Source organism: Myotis myotis, unplaced genomic scaffold, assembly GCF_014108235.1.
Source record: "Myotis myotis isolate mMyoMyo1 unplaced genomic scaffold, mMyoMyo1.p scaffold_m19_p_15, whole genome shotgun sequence".
Lineage (NCBI taxonomy): Eukaryota > Metazoa > Chordata > Mammalia > Chiroptera > Vespertilionidae > Myotis > Myotis myotis.
In genome coordinates this window covers 10,395,578-10,412,154 of record NW_023416319.1, presented here as the reverse complement: position 1 = coordinate 10,412,154, position 16,577 = coordinate 10,395,578, and the positions used below count along the sequence as shown (strand labels likewise).

At 41.4% G+C, this 16,577-nt stretch overlaps 1 pseudogene; it reads left to right on the top strand.

The window, feature by feature from the left end:
• The first annotated feature begins 4,822 nt into the window (after nucleotides 1–4,822).
• LOC118670303 lies at nucleotides 4,823–16,293 on the top strand (annotated as a pseudogene).
• Nucleotides 16,294–16,577: the final 284 nt, after the last annotated feature.

Sequence of the window (16,577 nt, the reverse complement as noted above, 5' to 3'; positions counted from 1 at the left end):
ACTTGTCGCCTTGCAATACTACAGTTTTCTTTAAGACATAGGTTATGCCTTACCTGACTCAGGCCCCGACACACACGAGGCTGATTCAGTCAGCTACAATCAATTATTCCACACTTTATCCAGATTACATTCTCTCAGACCATGTAAGGAAGAGATAATGGCAGCATGAAATAAAATAAGACGGTGCTTGGGAGGACAGTCTATGCCAGCATAGACAGTCATGGTCAGGTTAACAGCCCTTAAATTTCCCAGGTCTCCCTTTATCCCTGAGTGATTGTAATCTACTTGCCATGGAAGAAGAGCTGGATCAAAGGCACTTTTGCTGGCTCTACTTCAGTCGTTCGTCTACTTGGAGCTGAAAATCAAAGGAGACAACTGATATTTTTATTTTATTCAAACTCATATTCATTTTCCATCAAAATTCCATTTTTTCCCTTAAATGGGTACATGTTAATTTTGGGCTCATTATTTATTATCATTTCATTTATTTAGAAATGGAAATTCCAAGTAGTTTGATTAAGAGATTAAATAACCGGACTTGTGAGATCTAAAAATAATCTAGGTATGGGCTACATTAGGTTTCAAAATATTTTGGGGTTTTGATCAAATCTCTAAACACATTATTCCCACTCTCTGCTTCTTTTCAAATTTTAAACACATGTATATTTTAAGAAAAATTCATTACAGGGTTTTCAGAATCACTAATAAAGATATATGAGCTTTTAAAAGAGCCTTTTCTTTAAAAAGTAAAACAAATTATTCCTAAAATAAAATGAAAGGGTGAGGGAATTCCAGTCCTAAAAATGTTATCTACCCTTTAAAAGCTACAGATATCAATTCGGTTAAATACCTGCAACTTTTCCAAGAACATTTTTCAAGAAACTAATGTCAGTTGACTACTTAAAGAGGTGTGCATTTTGTCTGGTGCTTGATTTATTCTTGAGAACAGCTCTTTGATGAAGGAATTATTAGTTCCCGGGTGGTTAAATCACTTGCTCAATATTTAAAAGAAAGAAAATGACAGAGCTGGGATTCACACCAAGTCTGCTTAATTCTAAAGATGGAGCTTTCAAAAGAATTGTCATTTGAGTGTCTTCAAGCTGGCTTAAGAGATACAAAATAAATATGAAAGTATAAATTTGTATTACTTTATCTAGGCTTAGAAAAAATGAAAGAGAAAAATGAAAAAGAAATTAAGCACCATGAAATAAAGCCTCCAAAGACATTGTTATGTCATGGAAGTTTTTAGCCTTCAATATGCCTAGCCAGGGCCACCTAACGGTATCTACAAACACTCTCTAGGAGCTAACAATTAATTGGCAAAGTTAAATGAATGAACAGAAATTACCACAGCAATGAGCACTATCTTTTATTGTGGCACAACAGCATCCTTTCAGCACTTAATGGAGGAAGGATGCCAGAGAAAGGAAGAAATGCTCATGGGTTGAAAATGACTTCTAAAATATTGAAGTAGATCAAAGTCAATCTGTTAGAAAAAGCGAAGTCCTGGTGAATCATATTATTTAATTTCAACAACTCAACATGCATTTAATATCATGGGCAGTTAGTGCATTAGAATCTGAAAAGTTACCATGAAAGACACCAACATACAAGCAGTTTTTGAGATGGTTAAAGCATCTGTGATTATTTCAGAGTCACAGTGATAGGTCAGAGACAGAAGTTACCATCATCATCTCTACTTTTGAGAGACAGGACAGTCTCCAACAAGAGCAAAGGTCCACCCAAGATTATGCCCATCAAGAACTACAGCTACTCGTTAAATTTCCTCCCTCCCAACCCAAAGCTCCTTCTTGGCTGGGCACAGTGTACATATGACAGAAGTGCAGACAGACATAATCATATAATAGATAATTTGTTGTGCTAGCCAATACTCATCATTAGGTTTTAGAAACTCATACTCCCAAGGATGTTGGGCTGAGGATCCAACCCATTGTTTCCCAGTTTTCACAAAATCAACAGATGGCAGCATCTCAGCATCATTCTTTCCCCAGGGGAGTAACCATGGGGAATGAAGGATGATGTAACCTTGAGAGAAGTTGAGTCTACTAATCAGAGAATTCTAGGGAAATCTAGTAACTATTCACAGATTTTCTGTGTGTATAAATATATGCCTAATTCTTCAATTGGTCAAAAATTTATTGGGAGCAGGAAACAAGGTGCCAGGTAAACCAGCAGAACAGATTTCTATTTTTATGCCTGTTTTTGATGGTATTAGAAAGCAAGCAGTCAATTCCAGGGATTCTAAATTCTAGATATAGAATGTTTATGGAATAACTAGAGAAATTCCTCCTTATTAAAGGAATTGGCACTGCCTACAGCCAGCTGAGAATGTTTCACTATGTCTTCAGTCAATCATACTTTACAACTAAAGTGACAGTAGATATAATTACAACCACCATTTATTGAGCAGCTATTACAAGCCAGGTGTCATAACAAAGAAAAATGGTAACAGTGACAAATATTTCTCAGATAGCTATGAAAGTAGCTTGTTCAATGTCAAACATTAAGAGTACAACAGGGATTTTAACTGAGATTAATTTGGCCAAAACTCACATGGATTTAAAACCATACCATCCTTCCTTCCACAAAATGCAGTCTTCACCATTTTTCTCTGATGTGTGTTTACAAGAAAAAAATTGATGATGCTGTCCACATGCTACCCCATGAGCCTGGGTAAGGATGGCTTGAAAGTGGGTGGGGGGTGGAGGGAGGTTTACTCTCCTCTACCTTGAACCATAAAACTCAGCAGTTGGACTTGGATACTTCAAAGACATGAAAAGATTTGGGAAATGGAAATCAGTCATTAATTAAAGCAGTTTACTGGACGGGATCCAAAAGAAATGAGCAACTGGGTACAAGCCTTTGCTTTTAAATGACCAGAACATAAATATGGCTGCAGTGATATTCCTGGACCAATTAATCAATTCCCCTATCCTCTTCTATTCAAATTTTGAGCAGACCTTACTTCAGCTAGAGTAATTGCCTTGCAAGGCCACAAATATCAGGATGGCAAAGCTACTTCTCAAACAAAGCAAAGATTAAGGCTTTCCATCAGATATTCCTGAAGATTAATGAGAAGAAGCTGGGACATAATTTTATCCTTGACCAGTCACAAAATGCTAAGCCAAATAAATTACCAAGTAAAGTCAGACAATAGCTGGACTGTCAAGGGTATGATTCCTTCTCATCTCTTCCATTACCTCCAATTTGTTCTCTTTCTGGGTAGCAGCAAACTTGAAAGAATCAGAATGGCTTTAGCAGCAGAACTACATTGGGTTGAATGGGTTGAAATGACTGGGCTGGTCACATAGGCATGTGAAAGGAACAAAGCACCAACATCAAACCACAGCGTAATGGCTCTCCTGCCTCACTGGCATCTCCTAACTCCTTCTGTTAGGCTCGGGCTATAAGTGGTGAACAGAGAAATGCAGTTTTAGCTAATGTGGTGGCCCATGAAAGAATGAATTTCTTTTTGGGGACTTTGGTGATTTTTCTGGAGAAGTTGCTAAAATATAAACACACACAAGTCTGGGGTTGGTGGCTCTAAAATACCCTTCTCACTGAGCAGCAGAGTAAAAGCACACAGCTTTAGGACCAGCCCTCAATCAGAGGTCCCTCCCTTCTCTGGCTTGGGCCAAATTTTGTTTTATTAAGATTAGCAAGGAAGCAGAAACATTTGTCTAAGACTAAGTATGGCCAACGTGTTATTCTACTAGATCTTCTCTACAATCTGTACTCACTGGTTTCCACTCTCTCCTTATAAGATCTTTTTTTTTTTTTTCTATTCAATGTCTCAACAGATATAGACCTTCCACCTGTTATGGAGTGGCCACCAAGGGTTTTGCTTTCCATTCAGTGACCACTCCACAGGGGCAAGGTGCTTTAGCTCCTTTTCATCCTCATCCATTGGGTAAGATGGTTGCAAGTGCTCAGATCCAGTCCTCCTTCATCTCATCTGAGGCAGGTTCAGTGGGTGGCCCTTCTCTCTTCTTTCAAAGCAATTTGGAAAAGTAAGGGGCACAATTTTAGGCAGAGGTTTTTAAGGGAATGCAGTTGTCATTCCATGTTCCATTTGTCGTTATGTGTTAAATGTACATTTCTTAGAAAATGACACAGGTATCTCAATGCAACTAACTTAATAGCCCTATCATTCATTAGGTAATGAATATTAGGTTGTTCCAAATTTATAAATGGAATTTGGAGGACAGTCTCCCCAAACAAATACCCACACTGATGGAATTCTGGGTTCAAATCTGAGATCAGGTTTTCATTAATTGCAGTTATTGGACTTCATTAAGCCTGAGTGCACGTTGTTATGATATGAATCCACGGGACTGTAGCATTTTATCCTAGGAATGAGTTCCTGAAGATTTCTCACTATTCAAAATTTCCATAATTCAGGACTAATTTTCCCATAAGAAAATGGAATTCACATTATTTCAAAATTTGTGCATTTCTTTATGCCTTTCTATTTGAAATCTGCATAAAATAAAACCTCATTGTAATGATAATAGTACTATAACTTTATGGCATCTTTTGAGAAATAACTGAGATAAGCCATGCATATAAACACTTAATACCTGGCACATTGTTCAGTAAATGATCATTGTGACTTTAATTATATTGTCACTATTACTGCTATTATTACTATTATTATTATTACCAGTACCCTGAACCTTGTGTACTCTAGTCTTCATCATTTCAAGGATGATTGTCAAATTCCATTTCAGAGCAATTCTATCATTTAAGAACATCCAATTCCTTAAAAAATTGTTCCCTTCAGAATTGCTTTGATGGAATTATGCTGGAGAAGGAGCATAATCGTACCAAAGGTGATTATGCAAAGGAGCTCTGTGAACCGTGCCACTGTTCTTGCCGCTGTTGGCTCTTGAGGTTGGTCGTCACATCTTACAAGAAAAATCCCCGGCTGCTCTGGTTTCCAGGAATGGTGGAGAGCAAAAGTATCATTTTAGAAATATAATCCCTGTGACAAATCTTCCCTGGGACCTCCAAAGAGCCACAGCTAAGTCTGTAGCTTATGTAGGACATTTATGTATCATCAAGCCTCTTTTCTCTGTCTCACTTTTGTTGATCTTTTTTCGTTTGCCCCATCTTTATTTCATACTACTTTGCACGGGGAATGTACCCTTGTAAGCTCTTTGCAATTGTTTCTGGAGAAAAAGGAGTATATGCATGCATGAGTGAATAAATTCCTTTAAAATAAAGGAGAGGAGGGGTACATAGAACAGCTTCCAAACACATGCTTGCCGATCATAAATCTTCATGTAAGCCTATAAAAATTGCAGAAGTGGAGCTTCATTATCTCCTACAATGGACATCTATCCCTTTTGCAGGCCCAGCATCAATCCATCTGTTTTCCTTTGGGAAGCACCATCTTCCAATCACAGGTCCTGTGGTTTTGGTGAAATAGATACCACTTTTGGCTCCTGGGCACTTGACTCAGCATAGGCGTACTTTATCCATCTCCAATCTCAGTGATTGGTTTATGAATGGGTTCATAACCTTAACTGGGGGAATGTGGATTACTCCTGGGATTCTAGGTATAATTATTGGGAAGAGGTCCTCTTTACACTAGGGTTGTTCAATGGGTAGGATACAAACTTGGCAAATCTAGGGATGTCACAGGGCAAGAACACCCGAGGACAGAGCTGAGAGAAGTGAGAATCCCTGAGCGAGGATGACATTCTTTATGTCCCTGAATCCATCTAAAAGTAAAGCTTTTCTGCTTCTGGACTTTTCTGTTATGTAACAATGAATCACCCTTTTCGTTTAAATCAATTTGAGTTACTTGCAACAGATAGAGTTCTGCCTATTATTCCACCTCAAATACTAATACTTCAGCTGGTTTTTCTCTTGCTGAATATAAAGTGAAATGTCACACAAAATGAGAGCAAAAGTCAAAGTCGCCAAGCATCTCTATGGGTCTCCTTTGGAACATCCCCAACATGCCTCGTCATATTTCAGCCTGGCCATTCCCTTGCAGTTAGTGGCTCAAAGTTGAGAAAGTTTACTTAATATTTGCATTCCCAAATTTAGGGAACGTAAATGGAAACTTAAAGATGGATGAAAGTTCTGTCTACAAATCAACATGCTGCAAATAGTTGGTACAGAGCTGTGATGGTTGCTTTCGAGTGTGAAATAAAACGAAGAAGCTTTTGAGCACATGTAACTCTTCCTCTAAGAACTCACCCTCCACACAGTTCTTACATACTTCCCCCAGTAACACCAATTGTGTGACAACTATAGTATACTCTTTCTACTTGTTAGAAAAGGTTGCTTTAAAAGAGTCTGCCCTGTTTTGCTAGCTGCAGCCTCGTACATCTTGTGTTCACTGCATCTCTTGATTGCATCACTCCCCTTGTGCTTGATTTAATCTCACGTTGTTTTGTAACATGCTGTACAGGCTTGTGGCCTGGGAGCAACAGGCTAGACCATGTTTCCTACGTATGTATGTCGTAGGCTATACCAGCTAGGTTGGTGTCAATACACTCTATGATGTTTGCACAATGACAAAATCACCTCAGGACATTTCTCAGAATGCATCCCTATTGTTAATGGCGTATCCCTATTACAATTTTAAATATAACAAAAATAATTATATTTATTGAAATGTTACTAAAAATACAAAACCACTGAGAGCTGTTCTAAAATATGTAATGCAGGAAATTCCCATCAACAGGAGCACGGTGAGGGATGTCACCCCTCTGTGACACAAACTCAGTGACAGCTGGTCTTGCAGCAGCGCTTCCCCCTGGCGATCTCATGAGTTGTCCTGTCCTCCACCCAGAAAGAAGGGGGCATGTTGGCCTCAGTGAAACATCAAAAACTCCAGCCTTCTCCTCAGGGTCTTTCATCTTCTTGGCTTCAAGGAAACTATTTTAAGTCAATGAATTCCAGGAAGCAGCAGGACAAACATTAACCTTTTTACTTTGCCCACAGCAGCCATTATAACCACGGGTGCTCCTCGGATTCCATGATGAAGACCCGATTTCACTGATTTCCAGTAGTTCTTGAGGGTGAATTTGCACAGTCGACTTCCTTTAAAACAGAACCCCGCATCTTCCTCTTCAAAAGATGTTGTCTTGCAGCAGCCGTAAGAATTAATAAATAGACGTTTCACAAGAGTCTGTGCCTGGAGAAAACACACTGGGTTTCTGCACAGTAAACCCTGCAGCCACAGCCGATGGGACCTCAGAGCACAAAGACCCAGCTGTGAGCGCCAGGGTTCCCGAGTGTAATTAAGACCACAGAGGTCCATATAAATAAACCGACATAATTATGTAAACTATATGATAATCTTGTGGACGATAGGAGGCTAGTTTACATAGTTTCAGCCAACTAGAAATAATATTAATGATACAGCTTGTATGCAACTGAGCAAACACCATGTGTCTGGCACTGCATTAACATGTATTTGCAGGAAGCCACTGCTTGCCAATACTGTCAGTGCACCAAGGAATGCGGAAGGCCGATGGACCTTGGGCAGTAGCAGGGCTGACTCTAAGCACCAATTATAGAGATAGTGGTGGATCAAGGCAATTCTCTAACCCAGTGGTTGGCAAACTGCGGCCCCTTGAGTGTGGCTCTTCCACAAAATATCACGTGCGGGCATGCACGCACAGTGCAATTGAAACTTCGTGGCCACACTCAAGGGGCCAAAGAGCCGCATGTGGCTCGCAAGCTGCAGTTTGCCTACCACTGCCCTAACCTGATAATCCTTTTACTGTTTACCAAACTTTACCTTTGACATGCCTGTATGCATTGCTAGAGGGCAAGATGTGTATCTAAAACTGAATAAAAAGCAGCCGGGACTCAGTCTTGGGGGTGCCTTTTCAAGAAAGAGGTCTCCACCTGGGTCCCCATGCCTTCTAAATTCATATTTCTTGTACAGCATTTTCATTTGTGTGTCAGCCCCTCCTTCAGATCCTGAACCCCACCTCGAAGGTTGTGGCATATATTCTTTGCTACACCCTTGGGAGTCCCTCTTATCTCTGTTTCACAGATGGACAAACTGAGGCTTAGTGAGGATAAATAACCAGATCTTCCCCCCACCTCCCAGCATCCTTCAACACCTTTTTGCACAGTGTTTTTCCTGTCACTGGACTAATTCAGAAGATTTTAGTACTTTGCCAATGATATGCTGCCTACATCCTTCAAGCTTTGCAAAGTATTTTCACATTTGGGATGACTTGGAACGCATGTTATAATTGAATCCTCCCCCATTTGTTCTAGCCATCGACCTGAGGGCTGGGAGCAGCGAGGAGTGGCAGTGCTCTTCCGGTGCTGTCTTTGGGGGAGGAATGACTTTCTCTGGGCCAATCCTTGGACAGATGCTCCAATCTAACTTTTCATTACTTAGAAACACAATCTGATGCTGATGCGCAAATAGCACATGTAGGAGAATCATGTGTATCTTTCCCAAACCTGCGAGGTAGCTTTATCACCTGATTTTACAGATAGCAGCATATGTTGCACAGCCATACACTCAAGTCTCCTATTCTCGACACTCCATACAGGACTGCAAACACCTAGTGTGCAAGCAGCCACTTCTCCAGTTTGTGCGCTCATGTTAACCATCACTCACAGTATTTGTCTTAGATTAGGTTTCCCCAGAAATAGACCCTGTGGTGAAGATTTGAGTAAAAGAAATTGATCTGGGAGTTGATCCTATGGTAAGGGAATGAGGAGTCAAGACATGGTGCATTAATAATCAATTTAGCTCCCTGGCAGGTGGGGCTCAGGCCTGCTCGGGATTGCTGGGGGTTGGGGGAGAGGTGGAGGACACACATAGAGCATACCCTAGCACTGTCCTCCACCAGGGCATTTTCCACCAACCTCAGCCAGTCCTTGGCTGTCTCCAGGGGCATTAAGGGCCAGGCATTGTTTTCTGCCTGCCTTGTCTGCCTGGCTCTCACTAACTAACAAGCTCTAGAGGCCATAGAAAGTCCCTAAGCAAGGTGTTTGCAGTTAGAAGCCTATGAACACTGAGCCATGCAGTGCCAAGGGGATGTGGGTGGGGCACGGGCTGTGTGGGTCTGTGTTCTTTCCGCTACATGTAGAAGCAGCTCTCTACCAGCTCCCCTCCAGGCAGCCTCCACCACTCAGCAGAACTTGGTAAGCAAACCGAAGTCAGTTGACCATTTTGATTCTTACTTACTGATTTATAAATGTAGACAACTTCTGCTCTGACTAGATAATAGGTAAATTCTCAATGTTGATATGTAATACAGTCTTATGTGTTGCCCGTGAGTTTTCTAAGAGACAGAGGGCAGTGTGGGTTATGGTTAACAGCACAGATTCTGATGTGAGACTACTGATTCCCCTCCCAGATGCTCAACTAAATTGCCACATGATGTCATGCAAATTACATAATTGCTCTGTCTCAGTTTTTTTTCAATACTTGGGAGCAAAATAGTATCACATAGGTTTTTCTGATAATTAAATGAGTGTCTGCCTATCAATCAATCAATCAATCAATCATAATATATCTATCATCACTTAGTAAGTAATGTAAGTGTAATATGTTATAATTATCAATATATGACATATAACTTACAAAAAGCAGTAGCAGATTAAATTTTAAAGAGCAAATGTGGGGAGTCTTTAGTAATGTTACTTTCCATTATAAATGGCAACTCTTAGTCACTGGGAGACTGTGCTTATGTAGCTAGACTTGACAATTCAGGCAGGAAAAAAGACAGAAATAATTTGTCATTTATATAAGGGAACATGGATCCAATTTTGGCAGCCAGAAAAAAAAACAGTGCTCTATTTTTCAATGTGCATAAAAAAGAAAAACCTCCTGAAAGTATAACTGGGAATCTTGTCCCCTGGTTCCTTTAAACCTGAGAGCCGCAGGCACCTCCCTTTTATTGATTTCATCTAGTAAGTGGATCCTGGGCTTCTTAACTGAGACAAAATTGAACCTCAGCTCTTCAGAGCCTGCGCTCTCTAGAAATCCCCTGGGCGGGGTGAGGGGGGCGGGGGTCTGAAATCACTGATCAGATGAGAAAATCCACCATTTCAATTACCCTTTTTCTCCTTTGGGAGGTAAACCAAGTCAATAGGGCAGCTGACTTTTCAAGGATGTGTGCTTTCCTTAAACTTTAGACTCAGCTCAGTTGCAGGCTGGGCAAAGGGACTGATTGGGCAGCCTTGCAGAACAAAGCACTGATCCCCTTTCTTCCAAATCATGGGCTCTGACAAGCATGCCTGATACATTGCCAAGCATCACTAGACATTTGATTTCTTGTTTCAGTGTGAGAAAATCCCCAGGAATACACACTGGTAAAAAAAGAAAAACGTCTATATCTCTATATTAAAATCACTGAAGATATCTTTTCCTGTCCACTTTCTTCCTTTCCTTTTCTTCTGATCAAACTGAAAGGTCTTGAATGACATATAGTTCCTCAATACCCAGAGAAGGCAGGCAATAGGACCTGAAACCCACAAGATCAAGCCACTGTTTCCAAAGTGGACTATATTCTACTCATATATGTTTTAAATTAACTTCCCTTTGTAAGGGAGTTTCTGTGACCAAGGAGAAGCTATAAAACTTTAGGTTGCCTGCATCTCCTAATAAAAAAAATAAAACTTTAAAGTCCCTTTTAGCTTTAAAATTCTATGGCGCTATAATTCTAGAGCTCTGACAAGAGGGAGAGGGGTTTGAAATGAGTTGGAAGTGGACTACAAGGAGAATGCCAATTGGAAAAATAAAGTCTAATTTTAAAAGGCAAGCAACATAAAGCTAAATCATGAATTTTTCTCTTTTTTACAGGGAGATGCTCGGAAGTTAACAGAGATTCTTGAGGAACTAAGCAACAGTGACAAAGCCAGTCCAATACCTTGGCTCTTGGTTCATGCCAAAGGTCAGCGGCAGCTTTGATGGACAGCTCCCATATAGCCTGATGGCTTCTGATCTCAAGCATCAGTGCCTCTAGGCCTGATGCCCTCTTCTGCCTATAGAAAACCAGAAGGGGGAGTTAGACTTCCAAAGAGCCACTCATTATGGACCAGGGACAGATTGTAGAGGATAAATATCTCAGGCACCTCATACCCCAGTGGGATAGCAATGAATAGACAATGTGAAAACTAGAGGCCTCAGTTGTACCTATAGAGAGGCCCTCATCCCCTATGTGGAAGAGTCAGCTCAGAGGAAACATTCTGAAAGGATATAGTACATTCATTAAATCAGGACTTTATATGGCACTGTCTCCAACAGGAAGAACACATGGGTCCAGGAACCAAGAGATGGCAGCAGAAGTGGTCCCAAATATGTCACAAAAATGTACACTCCAGACTCTGCAGGATTGGAGGTCCTGGTCCTGTAGGGAGACTCACTCTACGAAGTGGACACAGCAAAGGTGTCATTGAACTATAAGGTCTGGCTTCCACTAGGCTATTTTAGACTCCCTGTGCCTAGGAACCAGGATGTGAAAAGAGGAGTGTGAGGGGTAATTGGTCATGTTCAGCAGGAGGAGGAAGGGCTGCTTTCACACATGGAGGCAAAAAAAATACACGAGAAAGCCAGGTGATCTACGTGGGCACTTGCTGGCACTGCCTGATAACCATGGGCAGATATGTGCACCATCCCTACACTGAGAAGGGTATGACTAACAACCTTTCAGGTGGTTCAGGGATTTTTTAAAAAAAATACTATCAGTTTTATTTTAGAAGAAGTAGCCCTTCTGCTGAAGGGATGGTTTCTAACCCTTTTTTTCTTCTGCCTCCCATCCTTTCCTCCTATTTTATTTTTGCATCTCATTTTGATGCTTATACAAGCTCATTTAAAATTTTATCATACACTTCACAGGAAAGAAAGGCATTTAAAACACTGAGTTTCTTTTTCCAAGAATCTCAAAATGTTTAACAATCCGTTAGGCTCCATAGAGCCCTGGAGGAAACAAGGAAGAAGACAATCAGACAGAAGAAGGGGGGAATGACGTGGTATATTTTCATCCCAGAATTCAGTAGCTATGGCATCTTGTTCTTATTTGACCTATCTGCCAAAACTTCCCTACCATCATTGGTTTAAAAGCAGGCAAAGGGGGCTGGAGGAATGGAGACATCTGTAATAGTCTCAACAATAAAAATAAAGAAAAACTAAATAAAAGCATTTAGTTCAAATCTTTATTCCATCCAAAATTTCCATATTTCAATGTTTGCATTCAATCCCCATACACACCTGCCAGTTAGTTCCTTACTAGGGAATGACCTCCTTGATGGCAATGCCCATGGCAGAGAGACCAGTCCAGCCTAGAGTGAGTGCTCAGAAAACATTGGGTGGATGCTCTTATGTCATTTGAACAAACATTTACTTAGACAAGGTGCCATACCAGCCACATGATTCCTATTTTGAAGGAGTTCACAGTCTAGTGAGATGCAAAACTATAAAGATGTGCTACAATAAGCTGGCAACAATCATCACTCTCTCTGCTCTCTTTAGTCTTCATGCCGTGGGCAACACAGAACCTCACTTCCTGTTAGGATTCCTCCCCAGCCAATTTTCTCACTCCTTCACTCACACTGCTGTGCTCCCAGAGATGGCTATTTGGATATATCAAGCTAGGTAATGGGGACACAGACAGATGGACAGATCTATTGGAGAAAAATAGTGTCTTTTCTTGTGTTTGGGACTTCAGCCTCTTTCAGTCATGAGAAAATATGCCAATTGGTATTTATTGAGCTCAGCATTTTACCAGGCATTGCACGCCTTCATTCCACATTTACTGTGTACCTACTATATGCCGGGCTAGATGTCAATCACTGGGAAAGCAATGATGGGATAGAAAACAGCCCCTGGATTTCTCTTATACACAGTAACTAGAGGCCCAGTGCACAACATTTGTGCACTGGCGGGGGGCTGGAGGGCAGGTCCCTCAGTCCAGCCTGTGCCCTCTCACAGTCCGGGACCCATTGGGGGATGTCTGCCTGCTGGCTTAGGCCCACTCCCTATGCTGCTCAGCCAGAAGCTGGGCTTGCTGCTCCTTAGTGCTGCTGCAGAGGCTGGAGGGGCCACCACCGCTGCACTGGCCAGCCATGAGCCTGGCTTCTGGCTGAGCAGTGCTCCCCCTGTGAGAGTGCACTGACTACCAGGGAGCAGCTCCTGCGTTGTCTGCCCCCTGGTGGTCAGTGCTCATCATAGCGACCAGTCGTTCCACCATTTGGTCGATTTGCATGCTAGGGTTTTATTATATAGGATAAGTATTATTCAGTCAAAGCAGACAGGTGCCATCTCAAACTGTTAGGAATGTATAATCAGGTGATGAGGTATTATCAGAGCCTAGTAACAAAAGCCTAAAGGAAAGCCATAAAGTCTATATTCACCGACACTGGAGGGAGAAAAAGAAAGCATAATTTTACTCAGTGCCCTGTTCATAAGGTCATTGTAGTCACATTTAAATGAAATTACATTCCAGGTGTAAGAGCAATATGATACATAACAATCCTCAGTGAGACTAATAGAAAAATTTCTCAGTCACAAAAGCTGATTAAATGCATTTCATTTCAGATGCCCCAAATCAAAGCCTTTATGTGCTGTGTTCCGCTCTGCCTTCCGGGTCTTGCAAAGAACATTGCCTCTAAATCAGATCATCCTGCTCAAAACTCTAAGTTGGGGTTAGGCCAGAGCCCAAACCCAGAGCTACCAATCATGAGCAAGATGACCTTGAGCAAATTTCTTAATTTCTTTTAGCATCAGTTTTCTAGCTATAAAATAGGGATCATATTACCTATTTCCTGGGCTTGCTGTGTATAAGAAATGAAATATAATAACATATGCAAAGTGCCCAAGTCATGGGAAGGTTCATTAATTTATATCTACTGTGATTATAATGCTCATTACTGTTACAGTTATTATTGACTAGAGGCCTGGTGCATGAAATTGGTGCACTTGAGGGGGGTCCCTCAGCCCAGCCTGCACCCTCTTGCAGTCCAGGAGCCCTCAGAAGACGTCCAACTGACGGCTTAGGCCCACTCCCCACTGGCAGTTGGATATCCTTAGCACTGCCACAGAGGCGGGAGAGGCTCCTGCCATTGCTGTTACACTCACCAGCCATGAGCCCGGCTTTTGGCTGAGAGGTTCTCCCCCTGTAGGAGTGCAGTGACCATCCTGGGGCAGCTCCTGCATTGAGCGTCTGCCCCCTGGTGGCCAGTGTGCATCATAGCGACCAGTCATTATGCTGTTCAGTCAATTTGCATATTAGCCTTTAATTATATGGGACTAGAGGCCCAGTGCACGAATTTCGTGCACTTGGGGGGTCCCTCAGCCGAGCCTGTGCCCTCTCGCAGTCCAGGAGCCCTCAGGGGATGTCCGATTGCTGGCTTAGGCCCACAGAGAGCAGGCCTAAGCCGGCAGTTTGACATTCTTAGTGCTGCCGCAGAGGCAGGAGAGGCTTCTGCCACCGCCACTGTGCTCACCAGCTGTGAGCCAGCTTCTGGATGATTGGCACTTCCCCTGTGGGAGCACACTGACCACCAGGGGGCAGCTCCTGTGTTAAAGCAATCTGTTGTCCTGCTGTTAGGTCGATTTGCATATTAGCCTTTTATTATATAGGCTGTTGATATTCACTCCAGGTGAATATTCCAACTAACATCACAACTTTCATGTCAGAATGTGTATACCATCTGCCCCAATTCTTGGAATGTCAGATCCTTGGGAGCAGGGGCACCCTGTGTAAGTTTTTTGTGCCCAAGCTCTTTGAATAAAGCTCTTTATATGCAGAAAATAAGCTTTGGAGTCACATTCCATAAAACGTTATTAACATTTATAGGTCTACTCAGGTTTTCTCTGTGTTCTTGATTTGATTGGTAATTAATTTCTTTTAGAAATTGTCCACTTCAGCCAGGCCAGCATGGCTCAGTGGTTGAATGTAGACCTATTTACTAGGAAGTCATGGTTTGATTCCTGGTCAGGGCAGTTGCCAGGGTTCAGGGCTCGATCCCCAGTAGGGGGCATGCAGGAGGCAGTTGATCAATGATTCATTCTCATCATTGATGTTTCTCTCTCTCTCTCTCTCTCTCTCTCTCTCTCTCTCTCTCTCTCTCTCTCTTCCCCTTCCTCTCTGAAATCAGTAAAAACATATTTTTTTAAAAAAGAAAAAATTGTCCATTTCACCTTACTTTTCAAAGTTATTGGCATAATTTTTCCAATATTGTTACTCTAAATTTTTTTTCTGCAGTAGAATTACACCTTCCTTTTCATTATGCATTTTGTTTCATTGATTAGTTTATTGTTCTCTTGATAAGCCATATCATGGCCACACCACATGGTCAACAGGCTGGTAGAGGGAGGAAGAGGTTCAGAGATGAATCCCATTCTCTCTCTGGCAATGAGCTATTTGCAAATCAACTATATCTCATGCCTACATGAGATTCTCACCCAGGGTATTTATTGTCACCAGTCACAAGTCTGAGGGGGTACAAAGAGCAGCCAAATCTCACAGACATCCAACAAGGAGTGTCTGTGTGAAGCCCAGTTCCTCCTGCTTAATCCCTCCCCCAGCATTACCATTTATTTCAAAAATTCAAAAGCTGGACAGTTTAATGTGCAAGTCAAAGGCCAAAGAAATATCCAGAGCTCTGCTCAGTGTCCTGATGAATGTGTTAAAAAGAAATGTGATTAGAGAAATGATAGTGTTAAGCAGGGAATTATGCAGCTTGCTCATGTTTTATGAATTAACTGCTCTCTGAATGATAATAGTCTGAAACATTACCTTATGACTTCTCTTTTTGGTGGTGGTAGTGATGGTGATGGGGTGTCTGTGGGGGGGGGGTGGAGTGCATGTAGATAATACTTTTCATACATTTTACCTTTTGTTATGAAAATTCAAGGAGAAATTAGCCTATTTGCACAAATGAAATATTGAAGACTTCTGTTTGTATATGTGGAAAAAAAGACCCCTGAAGAGAATCAACCAGAAGGTCACCGACTCTGAGTTTGAAACATAGTGGATGATGTGGACCAGCAACAAACTACCCACACCATAGAAAAGTCCCCTGTTCTTATCAAGCTAAGACCGGATGAGTGAATTTATGTGCAAGTGAGAAAAGACAGAGCTTCAAGGTAGATCACATGCTTATGACCAACATTTAAATATGATATTGGGAGATATGGAAGAAACTGTGACCACTACAGAAACTGATGAAGAAACACATGAAGAGATATATAAATCAACAAAACGAAATATTCCAATTCTCTCTGTCTGGGGAGAAGGTGTTGTGCTAGTTGCCCCTACATTGAGAGTTGGCTGAAATAAAGAATGTATCCTGCATGGATATTAGGAGACTGTATAATTGTGTCTTTAAATATAGAAGATATTCAAAATAGAAACCTGCATAAATTTTGATATTAAGAAATGACCATGGATTCTTCCACTCCTGAAATGAGTTGATTTGCACATAGCTCACAAATTCTTAAGCTAAATGGCATTTTTATTTTTCTCCAACCCTTCCAATAAATATGATCACCAAGATATAGATCTCTATTTTAGGAGCTGATTTACTCCATTGACTTTTTTTCCCCGTTGCTGATTTTT